This window comes from Mustela lutreola, chromosome 2, assembly GCF_030435805.1.
Source record: "Mustela lutreola isolate mMusLut2 chromosome 2, mMusLut2.pri, whole genome shotgun sequence".
In the NCBI taxonomy this organism is placed as follows: Eukaryota; Metazoa; Chordata; class Mammalia; order Carnivora; family Mustelidae; genus Mustela; species Mustela lutreola.
In genome coordinates, this window is record NC_081291.1 from 75,781,861 (window position 1) to 75,795,853 (window position 13,993).

The 13,993-nt window shown below is 41.2% G+C and overlaps 1 long non-coding RNA gene across 1 annotated transcript in view; it reads right to left on the bottom strand.

Annotated features, from left to right (window-relative positions):
* LOC131825817 (uncharacterized) overlaps positions 1 to 13,011 on the bottom strand; it is a 54,584-nt gene extending 41,573 nt beyond the window's left edge. The window contains exon 1 of the long non-coding RNA XR_009351319.1: positions 12,876 to 13,011. This is a non-coding gene — a long non-coding RNA (uncharacterized LOC131825817). The remainder of the gene's footprint in view (positions 1 to 12,875) is intronic.
* Positions 13,012 to 13,993: the final 982 nt, after the last annotated feature.

The following is a 13,993-nucleotide window of genomic DNA, read 5'->3' on the forward strand; positions in this document are numbered from 1 at the left end:
TCCTGGGTGGCTCAGTGGGTTAAAGCCTCTGCCTTCAGCTCAGGTCATGATCTCAGGGTCCTGGGATTGAGCCCCACATCGGGCTCTCTGCTCCACAGGGAGCCTGCTTCCTCCTCTCTGTCTCTGCCTGCCACTCTGCCTACTTGTGATCTCTGGCTGTCAAATAAATAAATAAAATCTTTAAAAAAAAAAAAAAAACCACTCCATTGTACTTCACTCTTCTTTAAAGTTCTTTCACTTCTTTAAAGTTCTTCAGTCTTTGTCTTTCATGACATTGACACTTTTGAAGAATAGAGATCAGTTATTTTGTAAAACGTGCCCCCCCCCTCCAGCTGAGTTTATCTGAAGTTTCTTCATGATTAGATTATGCATCTGGGGAGAAATGACGTTTTTTCCCTCACTGCATCGTTTCAGGAGGCACCTGATGGGTTTTTCCTGACATGGGTTTGTCCCAATATCGGTGATGTTGACTTGCAACACATGATAAAGTTAGCGTCTGCCAGGTCTTGCCGCAGTCAAGTTACTATTCTCCTTTACAATTACAATCTAATTTGCAGGGACAACTCTGATACTCTGTAAATAACCTATTCCTCTTCAAACTTTCACTCACTAGTTTTAGCATCCATGCATGGTTTTCTAAATCCTCTACAGTTTATAAGTGACTTGTTTCTACTCATAGTAGAGGCTCTTTAAATACATTATTGTCTTACTCCTAATGCTAGTTCCTCTCAAAAAAAAAAAAAAAAAAAAAAAGACTTTTTCAAAAAGTCTTGATCAGGAGAGAAGCATCCGGGCTGAGGAAAAGTTTGACACAAAGAATTAAAAAGCAGCAGGATGCTCTCTCTTTTCTGTTCTCTTTTGTTTTTAAATGTGAGCTCTGTGTCTAGACATGGAAATAAACACCCAATTGTTCGGTGTAATTATATCTATTGTTTATGGGGCTGAATCAGGCTGGTGGGGGAGGACTGACTAATGAAGGTTAACACTGTTTCTTCCTTCCCACTCTGGCACAGATTAGAACAAGTACAGCTTTGGAAATGTTAAATTATGTGTTTGATATCTTTATTAAGCCCATCGTTTGGTTTCCTTTTATTGTGGTCTTTGTGATGGTGAGTGCAGACTCATGGCGAAGGGAGCAGCTTAGGAGGCTTCCTGGAAATAAAATGCTACAGGAGCAAGTGATGGGGCTCCTCTGATCTTTCAGCAACTTCCTAGCCACCTTCATTTCTGTCCTCTGAAGCCTCAGTTTCCTCATCTGAAAAATGGGAGTGTGGGTGATAACGGGACCCCACTGAGTGTATAGCTGATTAAATGAGATACTACATGTGAGGCACTTGGTACAAGGTTGGCACCTAGTAAGCATTCTGTCACGTTTGTTTTTATTATCATTATTATCGAGCAGTCTTAACTGGAGGAAGGAGGGTAATCGCTGTCACAATGTGTTTTTAGGAGGAAGATTAAGAAATTGCCAGGCTGAGTGTTTAAGCCTAAAACTTCATACCCCCGCCCACTATTTCCATCCATATAGCTTCATCCCTGTGGGCTTTGGGAGGGGGGTGGTTGTAGCTCCAGGTGTTGCCAATTAAAAACCAAAGGCCCACAGGCAACAGAATGCCAGCAGAAGAAAGAGGAGAAGCCCAAAATGCCTGGGTTTAAATCTCACCTCCCAGGAACCAGTGGTGTGAGTTTCATTATTTATCATCACTCCTTGGTGCTTCAGCTTCTCCATTTAAAAAAAAAAAAAGCAATATTAATTCTTGGCCTCCACAAATAACAGCATTTTTACATGTTGGCCCCTGGGGAATTTTGAAAAGACAACAGCTTTTAGCTTTGATAAATTCTCAGGAACTAGAAGCTCATAGTGTTTCCTCCCATCCAAGGAGGGTAGCCGGACTTGACTGCGGGGCACACAGGAAACCAGACCCTTACCCAAGGCATGCGCTGTTAGTAGATGTAAGATAGATCTGGGTTAACCCAGACATCCCAAGTGGCCTTGATAATAATGGCCAATATGTTTTATAGTTTTCACTAAGTGCCAGGCACTGTTTAAATACTTCACAACATTAACTCACGACTCGCCTCCAAAGCCTTATGATGTAGGTTGTATTACACTCTTTGTTTTACAGTTGAGACATCTTGGGCAAAAAGAGACTGTAGCGGGGCACCTGGGTGGCTCAGTGGGTTAAAGCCTCTGCCTTCAGCTTGGGTCATGATCCCAGGGTCCTGGGATCAAGCCCCGCATCGGTCCCTCTGCTCAGCGGGAAGCCTGTTTCCTCCTCTCTCTCTGCCTGCCTCTCTGCCTACTTGTGATCTCTCTCTGTCAAATGAATAAAATCTTTAAAAAAAAAAAAAAAGAGAGAGAGAGAGAGACTGTAGCTGGTAAGAGGAGAACCCAATTCCAACTCAGGCAAGTTCACACTTTTCATCAACAGGTTGGCTTTTAATATTCAGAAATCCCAGCATCACTAGTTAGAGCATCATAGATGTATTAAAAAGGAGATAATAGGCCCCAGTGGAGTCACTCATGCTAAACGCAAGCCACCAAACTGAGACCTACTGCCCAAATCAACAACAGCTTCAGTCTCTTCTAGGAGTGGAATGTTAAATGACCAATCAAAATTACCTGGCCAGCGCTAGTGAGACAATGTCCCCGAGGGAAGACTGTTGTCCCCTAACGGAAGGTGACCTTGCCGTAAACAATCCACTCTTCTCTAATGATGTTCTCCTCCCACCTCTTCTGCCCATGAAAGCCGTTCATTTTGTATAGCTCCTTAAGAGCGCCTATTTGCTAGATGGGGTGCCGCCTGATTCCCAAATCAGTGAATAAAGCCAATTGGATCTTTAAAATTCACTTTGTTGAATTTTCTTGTTAACCACAGTCAGCAGGCACTTCTGCCTTGGTTTGTGGAAATGAACTTCCTACAGGGTCTTGGTGTCCTGGAACTCTCTGACTGCTTATGGAGCTTGTGTAAGCTGGGGTCTCCAAGCAAACATCACCCATCATTGCTTTTTCTCTGAAGGCTTGTGCACCCAGAGGGTGGAAAAGGCTCCTGGTGCCTTCTTTGCAAATAAAAGCTTTAGAAGTCCACAGCTCTGAGTACATTCTCTCAGATGAAAACAAGCTCAACTTCATTTGCTAAATCTGGCAACCATAGGCAGCAGCTGCCCTGCCCTTCTGCCCTGTGTTCTCTCTCCTGACCCATCCGCTCTTCCAGCAGTTGCTACAGAAACCTGCTATGAGTGAGTGTAACCTCACAGCACCTTGCTTTAACTGCCCTGCGTCCTCCTGCTTTTTACCCCTTCACTGAACGTAATCAGTTGTATCAACATTTTTTCCTATGGTGTGTACTTCTGAGTTCCACTGAAGCCCTTCTCAACATGGACTGTCTCCCACATTTTTTCATTTTAACTGTATATATTGATTTTCACATCTATCTGGAGCCCCCCTGTGTATGTGATATTGATGCAGGCAGGCAAGTCCAAGGACGCAGAGGGGGTCCTGCAGAACCAACAATCAAGAGGGTCGTTGGCTTAGTGCAAATGCAAGCCAGCAGGAAGTGAGAGGGCAATTAACTGAAGATATAGAGAGCCCAGATACAGAGGGAGCATCTGGGAGACTCAAAAATGAAATGGAGGGGCGCGTGGGTGGCTCAGTGGTTTAAGCCTCTGCCTTCGGCTCAGGTCATGATCTCGGGATCCTGGGATCGAGCCCCACATCGGGCTCTCTGCTCAGCGGAGAGCCTGCTTCCCCCCTCTCTCTGCCTGTCTCTCTGCCTACTTGTGATCTCTCTCTGTCTATCAAATAAATAAATAAAAATCTTTGAAAAAAAAAATGAAATGGAGAATGAGTCTCATCTTTGCTTGGGTGTCTGGAGTTGTTTGTTTCTTTTTAAGATTTTGTTTATTTATTTATTTATTTATGAGAGTGAGCAAGAGAAAGAGAGCATGAGTAGGGGTGGGGGGTGCAGAGGGAGAGGGAGAAGCAGACTCCCCACTGAGCAGGGAGCCTGACTTGGGGCTCTATTCCAGGATTCCCGGGATTGTGAGCTGAGCCACTCAACCAATGAGCCGCCCATGCACCCTGGGAGGTCTGGAGTTTTTACTAAAGACAGTAATCTTGTGCACGTGTCCTCTCTGGCATCCAGCAACTGGCTGAACAAGGATGAGTGTTCAGGTGCCCTCCATAAGTCACTTATGCCTAGAGCCAGGGGTCTTGGTGTTCAAGGCATTTGGAGTTAGAAGTCTCAGAGAACATTCATGACCACCCCGCCCTGCCGCTCCTTAGATGGTGTCTATTGCTCTAGAAGACTCCAAAGAAATCATTAACTCCTTGACCTTTTTAAGGGGGACATAAACTAAGGCATGTATAAGGCAGGGGTGTAGGTTCTAGCAGGAATAGAAGCAGGAAAAAGAGCAAAGAAAAAAATTTTTTTTTCTTTTCATGGAGTCCCTTCAGTTTCCCTGTCTCAGTATTATGGAGGGATCCAATTTTATTTCTCTTTAAAATGCAAGCCAGTTTTTCCAAGACCACTCTTTCTCCATTGCTTTGTGATCCCAGAAGTTGCCATGTTTATCATGACTTGGTAGAGCTTTTCTGAGATTATAGACAAGCAAGAAGAAAGAACTGAGGGTGGGGGGGAGATGCTGCAGTTTGTGCCCCAGGTATTTTTAAAGCCAGAAATCTCCCCAATACTTTTGCTTTTATGTGGGTTTGTTTTTTTGTTTTTTTTTTTTTTTTTTTTTTTTTGGTCACTGAAATGACTAGTACTACCATGATACCCTGATATAGCTACTATCTAGAAGTTAATATCTTATCCTGCTAAGATTCAAGTGATAATGATAATTCCAGCCAGCATAATTGATTCTCACTTGTATCTACTAATTGAATCTGTGATTTGTTTACTTGGATTCTTTTTTTCTCTCTGAACCTGTGGCAGAGGAATATTAGGCAGTTCAAAATGTGGTTTTGCTGTCCATTTAACATTTAATTTTTTTCCTACTTCCTGTACAAGAGAATGCATCAAATAAAAATATTTTTTTGAGATACTCAGTAATCAATGTTCACTATGTCTTAATAAATTTGGTTTTGCAAGGTCAAGGACAGGGCTAAAGATCTGAAGACCACAATGTGATGCTACTAAACATTCATGAGAAGGGTTGAAATAAAAAGACTGATGATGCCAAGTGCTGGTGAAGATGTGGAGCCCTCACTCCCACCATTCTCATACATTACTGGTGTGAGGATAAAATCATTCCTTGGTAACCGTTTAGCCTAAATTCCCCAAAAGATATTGTATTCATTTCCTAGGGGTTCTGGGGGAAAAGTGCCACAAACCAGGTGGCTTAAAAGAACAGAAATCTATTCTATCACAGTTCTGGAAACTAGATGTCCAAAATCAAGGTGTAGACAGGGTTGCTTCCTTCTGAGGGCCGTGAGGCACAATCTCTTCCCTGTCTTTTAGCTTCTGGTGTTGGTGGGTAATCCTTAGCTTCCCTAGGCTCATGGATGTGTTACCCTAATCTCTGCCTTATGTGCCATCTTCTCCCTTTGTGCTCTGGCTTGTGTCTCTTCTCCACTTCTTTTTTTTTTTTTTTAATATTTTATTTATTTATTTGAGAGAGAGACAGTGAGAGAGAGCATGAGCGAGGAGAAGGTCAGAGAGAGAAGCAGACTCCCCATGGAGCTGGGAGCCTGATGCGGGACTCGATCCCAGGACTCCAGGATCATGACCTGAGCCGAAGGCAGTCGTCCAACCAACTGAGCCACCCAGGCGTCCCTCTTCTCCACTTCTTAACACTTTAATCAAGTATGACCTCATCTTAACATTACACCTGCAAAGACTTTGTTTCCAAACAGAGTCACATTCACAGGAACCAGGGGTTAGTACCTCACGTATCTTTTTAGAGGATACCATTCAATCCATAATATATGTGAACTAGAATATTCATAAAAAGACTCTTTGTAACAGTATAAAATTGAAAACTGTTCAACTGTTTATCAACAGACAAACAGATAAATGAATCATGGTATAGTCATGCCATGGGATCCCATAAAGTAATGAAAATTCACAGCCTATAACTACAGACAACAAAATGGGTGAATTTCTCAAACATAATGCCGAGCAAAATAAATAAAAAATGAAACAGCATATACTATATGATTCTCTCTATATAAAATATAAAACCAGGTAAAACTATTCAGTTAGAAGTTAGGAGAGTGGGTATATTGGGGGATGTAGTAACTGGGAGTGTGAAGAAGTCTTTCTGGGGTGCTATAAATCTTGTTTCTTGATCTGGATGCTGGTTATGTGAGTGACTTTAGTTTATGAAGATTCACTGAACTGTAAACATTTATAATATGTGCCCTCATACTTTGATTAAAAGATTTTTAAAAGTCATTCTTATGACTTAGGTTTTCTCTCATATATTTAGATTTAATTTCTCCATGAAGCTATGTTTTCAAAGAAGCTATCCAGCATTGTTAATAAGTCTACCAGGAATCAAGTGACCAATTTTATTAGCATCAACCATTCTTACTTTGTTAACTTTGAAGATTACTAAGAATTCAAAGGGGGAAGTAAAACTTTTACAATTACTATTTATTTTTTGAACAGATAATTCAGATACATGGTGTACAATCCAAATGGTCAAAAGCATATTAAATAACTTTAACACTATCCTGGGTTCTCTGGCAATAACAATACCTTTGGTTGAAGTGAAGCTGAGGAAACTAAAATGCTATAATGGACAAAAACTTGGCTCACAAGAAAATAATTGTTTTTCACAAGAATTCTTGAGATCTTTCCCCCTTAGGACCACCTTTGCTGTATCCCATAGGGTTTGGACTGAAGTGTCTTCATTCTCATTGGTTTCCATGAATTGTTTAAGTTCTTCTTTGATTTCCTGGTTGATCCAAGCATTCTTAAGCAAGGTGGTCTTTAGCTTCCAGGTATTTGAATTCCTTCCAAATTTTTTCTTGTGGTTGAGCTTCAGTTTCAAAGCATTGTGATCTGAGAATATGCAAGGAATAATTTCAATCTTTTGGTATTGGTTGAGACCTGATTTGTGACCCAGTGTGTGGTCTATTCTGGAGAAGGTTCTAAGTGCACTCAAGAAGAATGAGTATTCTGTTGTTTTAGGGTGGAATGTTCTGTTTATATCTATGAGGTCCATCTGGTCCAATGTGTCAATGCTCTTGTTTCTTTATTGATTTTCTGCTTGGATGATCTGTCTATTACTGCAAGTGGCATGTTAAGATCTCCTACTATTAATGTATTCATATCAATATGACTCTTTATCTTGATTAACAGTTTTCTTATGTAGTTGGCTGCTCCCATACTGGGGGTATAAATATTTACAATTGTTAGATCTTCTTGGTGGGTAGACCCTTTAAGAATGATGTAGTGTCCTTCTGTATCTCTGACTACAGTCTTTAGTTTAAAATCTAATTTATCTGATACGAGAATCGCTACCCCAACCTTCTTTTGAGGTCCATTGGCATGAGAGATGCTTCTCCATCCCTTCACTTTCAGTCTGGATGTATCCTTAGGTTTGAAATGGGTCTCTTGTAGACAACATATGGATGGGTCCTATCGTTTTATCCAATCTGCAACTCTGTGCCATTTTATGGGTGCATTTAGGCCATTCATGTTAGAGTGATTATTAAGAGATACGTTTTTATTGACATTGTGTTACCTGTGAAGTCTTTGTTTCTATAGATTGTCTCCATAAATTTCTGTTCAGTGATATTCTTGGGTTTTTTTCCCTCTTTTATAGAACCCCCCTTAATATTTCTTGTAGTGTCGGCTTGGTGGTCACATACTCTTTTAAACCTTGGAAATGGTCTTGGAAGCTCTTTATTCCAGTCTTGGAAGCTCTTTATTTCTCCATCCATTTTGAATGTCAGTCTTGCTGGATAAAGCATTCTTGGCTCCATGTTATTCTCATTTAGTGCCCTGAATACATCTTGCCAGCCCTTTCTGGCTTGCCAGGTTTCTGTGGACAGGTCTGATGTTATTCTGATGGGCTTTCCTCTGTACGTAAGGAGTCTCTTCCCCCTAGCTCCTTTCAAAAGCTCCTGTCTAAAATTATGATTCATCATTTTCATAATCAGGTGTCTTGATGTCTTTCTAGATTCTATGATCTGGGGGAAGACCTTTCTGCTTCTAGGACACGAACGCTGGTTCCATTCACCAGATTGGGAAAATTTTCATCATCACTAGCCATCAGGGAGATTCAAATCAAAACCACATTGAGATACCACCTTACAGCAGTTAGAATGGCCAGAATTAACAAGACAGTAAACAACGTGTGTTGGAGAGGATGTGGAGAAAGGTGAACCCTCTTACACTGTTGGTGGTAATGCACATTGGTGCAGCTGCTTTGAAGAACAGTGTGGAGATTCCTTAAGAAATTAAAAATAGAGCTTCCCTATGGCCCTGCAATTGCACTACTGGGTATTTACCCCAAAGATACAGATGTAGTGAAAAGAAGGGCCATCTGTACCCCAATGTTCATAGCAGCAATGGCCACAGTCACCAAACTGTGGAAAGAACCAAGATACCCTTCAACGGATGAATGGATAAGGCAAATGTGATCCATATACACTATGGAGTATTATGCCTCCATCAGAAAGGATGAATACCCAACTTTTGTATCAACATGGACAGGACTGGAAGAGATTATGCTCAGTGAAATAACTCAAGCAGAGAGAGTCAATTATCATATGGTTTCACTTATTTGTGGAACATAAGAAATAATAGGGAGGACATGGGGAGATGGAGAGGAGAAGGGAGTTGGGGGATATTGGAGAGGGAGACAAACCATGAGAGACTGTGGACTCTGAAAAACAATCTGAGGGTTTTGAAGGGGCAGGGGTTGGAAGGTTGGGTGAGCCTGGTGGTGGGTATTATGGAGAGCATGTATTTCATGGAACCCTGGGTGTGGTGCATAAACAATGAATTCTGGAACACTGAAAATAAATTTTAAAAATAAATTTTAAAAAAAAAGAATCCTTGAGAGTCCTTTGGAGACCCAGAAAGACCCAGGCCGCCATTTTTTGAAGAGATATATAGATACATATTTCTTAAATGCTCAAACATGGGGCACATGGGCAGCACAGTCAGCTAAGCATCTGGCTCTTGATTTTGGCTCAGGTCATGATCCCAGGGTCCTGAGATTGAGCCCCATGTTGGGCTCCACACTCCGTACAGAGTCTGCTTGGTATTCTCACTCTCCCTCTCCCTCTGCCCCCCTCCCTTGCTCTCTCTCAAATAAATAAATCTTTAAAATGCCCAAACAGGGTAACAAATATTGTAAGATATATTTTGTAAAGTATTTAATGTTTTTGCAATTAATAAATATAATAATTTTACACAAAATAATCCCAAACAATATAACAGTACAATTCACTATCATGTCAAAAGTCCTAATGCACATCCTCTTGACTATGAAAGTACTGTCCTGATTGTGTGAACACATTAGAGAATAGAATAGACAAAAATCTCTGCCCTCACAGAACTTGCTTTCTAGGTAGGAGGAGAGAAAATAAACAGTAAATGTAATAAATACACTAATTCTACAGTATGGTAGAGGTAAAAAATTTCCATGAGAAAAAAAGTTGAGCAAGGAGCACAGGAGAGACTGTGATTTTAGTGGGGTGGGCAGGTTAGGCCTCCTTGGGAAGGTGACAGTTGAGTAAAATCTTGAAGAAGAAAAGGAACTGGGCCATCAGGATATCTGGGAGAAATCATTTCAAGTAGAGGACACAGATTTCAAGTGGCGGCTGCAAAGGCCCTAGCATGTAACCACACTGGCATGTTTTAGGAATATAGCAAAGACCATGTCTGGAGAGGATTGTGTGCATGGGAGAGTACTGGGAGATGAAGGAAGAGGGATAGGGGGGCCCAGATGATACAGAGCCTCCTGGGCACCAAGAGGCTTTCACTCAGAGAAATGGGAAGTCAAGGGATTTGAGCAGAAGGGTGACTTTAACGTGATCACTCTGGCTTTCATGATGAGAATAGATTTTAAGAGGCAAGAATGAAAGTAATGAAACCAGAAAGAAGGCTATTTAAATAACCCAGGTAACAGATTATAGGGACTTAGGGCAGGATGATAACTGCACAAATGGTTAGAAATTGTTGTAGAAGGACATGCTTTGAGTGCAGAGCCAGCAGGATTTCCTGACAGACTGGCTGGGAATGGTGGCCATATGAGAGAAAGACAAGAGACAAGGAAGATGCCAAACCAAGGACCAAGAGGTGAAAGATGGAAGCCTAAGTAGATTTGGAATAGAAGGAAGGAGCTCCATTTGAACTTGATAAGACTGAAATGCACTATCGGTCTCAAATACAGATGTCCAGGGGCAGTTGGGCACAAAGCTCTGGAGCTCAGGAGAGAGGTCTCAGCTAGAGATAGTTGAAGAGTCATCAGCAGACAGTGGTATGGAAAGCTATGAGAGGGGATGAGTTTGCTGTGAGAGTTAGAGTGAGTGTAGAAAAGAGGGGCGGTTCAAGATCCAAGCCCTGGAGCCCTCTATTGTTACAAGGTTTGGGAGATGAGGAAGAATAAGCAAAGTACTAGGGAGAGAACCACAGGATGCTTGGTGGGGGACTGAGGGGCAGGGCCTGGATACTGTGGAGTCACAGAAGCCAAGTGAAACAGGTGTTTCCAGGAGGTAGTAATCAACTGGATCCAATGTTGCTGACAGGTCAAGAAAGATAAAGACTAAGAATGGCCATTGGGCTGACAATGCGGAGGTCATTGTGACCCTGACAAAGGCAATGTGGTGGGAGTAATAATCTATGGGCTTAAGACAGAGTCTAAGAGAGAATGAAGGGAGAGGAATTGATTCCACACCCTTCTGTAAAGGGGAGGCAGTGAATTGGGACAACAGCTGAAGGGGAAGAGTCCTTGAGAGGGATTTTAAAGTTAAAGAAATAAGAGCACATCCAATGGAGCACTTGGGCCCTATCCCTCCCTACCCCTATAAGCCTTTTATTAATGTATATTACAATAAAGTTGAAATACTTAGGGAAACTTTACAAATTTTAGATATTTTTGCTATTCAGTTCAGAATCCAGAAGATCTTACATAGTTCAAGTTTCAAGTTAGTTCTGATAGCCAGATTGGGGGGTTTGGGGGTTTGGGGGATTTTCTTTAGTAAAAAGCTGAGTTTTATGAAATTCTAACCATGACTTCTTGCTTCAGAATTGGGACCGTTCTGCATTCTTCCAAGGACTTAGGGAAAGAGCCCAATTTCATTTTCGAGTAATTCTTTTAAGAGCATACCTTCTTGATTAAGGCTGCTGGGGGTGGAAACCCAGCTCCACCATAAATTAGCCATATTATTTTGTATAAATTACACAGTCTCTCTGGGCTTCAGGTTCCCCATCTGATAAAAACAATGTAGTAATCATACTTAATCCATAGGATTATCATGAGGATTAAATAAAATAATACTTTAGAACAGAACATAGCTTAGAATGCAGTTGACAATAAATGTTCTTCACTTTTCCTAATCCTGTATTTCCAATGAGCAGTGAGTAAATCATGTTTTGGCATATTTCAATTATATCTGAGAGGCCATTTAGTAAGATACACATTTGGGATACAAATAAATGACATCTTAACCGATCTGTTTAATTTTTTAAAAGTTGTCCTTTTCCACAAGGGCCTTCTCGGGAACTGTAACAGTCCCTGTCACTAGGTGCCACCTAGCACTCTAGGCAAGTGAAACAAGGAGTCTGAAAGAGCATCTGACCCAGCATCCGCTTACCAGCCACCAGATGGATTCTTAGATGAGGTCAATGTATCCTATAAGGAGTTCACAGAATGTTTCAAAATTTATTTGCAAACATTCCCTCAAAAATCAGAAGATTTCCTAGAAAAAAACTAATTTCCAGCCTCTCAATAAATTGGAAGATCTGGCAAGTCTGGACCTGCAGTGGCCTCCTCTAGGCTGGGCTGGTGTTTGCCAGTCCAGAACAGATCCCACCACCCCAGCGCACCTGCTTCTCTTCTCTGTCTCTCTTTGGCTCCTCAGGCATTAGTCCAGCCCTTCCTTCTCAGGTGTGGAGGCTGAAGTCCTACAAAGAAATTGTGGGTTGGCATGGAATCCCTACCCTCAGGCCAGGGCTCCATTTCCATATTTGTGTTGTTTCTTTTATTACAATTGGTTGTTTTCAGAGAAGGACTGGAGCTAAAGACAGGTATACCATAGTGGAAGAACCAAAATCTGGGGATCTGAGACATCACTGAGATGATTAAAATGAGGTATGGGGGAAAGTAGAGGTCATAGGATTCTTTTCCTTGTGAAAAATAACTTCATTATATTTTTTGGGAAATAATATAGGTTCAGTGCAAAAGATTCAAACAATACAGAAAAATAAAAAGAAGAAGAAAAAGATTCCCCAAGATTCTACTTTCATTTATAACTTCCATTTACATTTTGGTATATGTCCTTCCCGCCCTCTCTCTGTGTATTTATAGATATACTTAATATAGGCACTGTATGGGCCAGGGAAGGCATGGGAGTGTGGAGCTTTAGAATTCACATATACTCTTCATCAGCTTCCCTCCAACAAGTTCTTTAATGCAGCCAGTTGGGAGTTTCTTCAGTCATATGAAAGTGCTATACAAATGCAGTGTCAAGCCTTTTTGTTCACCCCAACTCCCTTCCAATCAGGTTGTCATTCAGCTCACATACCTAGAAATTCTATATGGAAATTCTGGAGCTGCCACAGTGCATGCCTGAAATTTTCCTAAATTAAGAACATCCAAGTTGTTCTGTAAATTGTTTTTTTCCACTAATAGTATTCCTAGAATATCTGTTCCTAGTTTAGAAATACAGATTGAAAAAATAGATCTCTCACCTTCCAGAACATCCTTAGCGTCTTCAAGATAAGCTTGCTCATCTCTTAAACAGACTTCGTTCCGTCTGATTGGTGACTGGAAAGAGGGAGGCTACCTCACTGGAATCTGGAGTGCAAATTCTTGAGTCTATGTGACTGCTCATGGTAGGCATTAAGAACAATTAGTTTCTCAGTGATTCTATTGGTCAGGTTTTGCTGCAATAATGTTATATAACAAACCGCCCCCAAGAGTCAGGGATTCATAACAACAGACATTTGTTTTTCTCTCACTGGTCTGTGTGCTGCAAGTGGGTTGGCCAGGCTCCCCTTGGTCTTAGATTCTGATCTGCTCTACTTGATTCCCTTTCAGCAGCCAGGCTGCAGGGGCGATGGCTACTTGCCAGAAATGCAGAAGGTTGAACCAAATCTCACAAAATCACATACAGACATGTGAATGGTTGGATATGGCATATGTTACATCCACACACATTCTACAGACCAAGTCAAAAGCGAATGAGCTAGAGAACTTCCCTTTATCTGCAGTAAACCATGGCAAAGGTGGAAAAGGAAGAAAGAGTCCTGGGTAAAAATGTACCACCTATCACAGGGACCAACCAGGATGGAATGACATTTAGACTGAGATCTACCCTTGAACCTTATAAATGCAGTTTGAACTCATACTGCTTGAGAATCACAACAGTTTTGTCTAGCATACCCCTTAATCAAAAACCCTTTGTCATCAGAGATCCATAATGAAGGGTCCTCTCTGATTGTGTTCACTCTGCCTTTACATTTTATATGCTCTATACTCTTCTATCTATGCTCTATATGCTGTTTTATGCACTTGGGTCTTTAATAAAGAAAAAGATTAAGCTGCCCTATCAATTTTTGAATGTGGAGAGAACTATTTTCTCCTATCTTTCCCTGCCAAAGTTGCACCAATCAGCAAAAATAAATCTTCCTGTGAATAAAAACAAAGACTACTGTTGCCAGGCAACAAGTAAGAGCATTATTTTTATGTTTTGTTTTGGTTTTTTTTTTGGAAGGTATAGCATCTTGCTCCACCGTTTCCATGGAGAATCCCAACTGTCAAGATTAATCAAATGCTGGAAAATTGAAATTTATGCAAAGAGACTAGC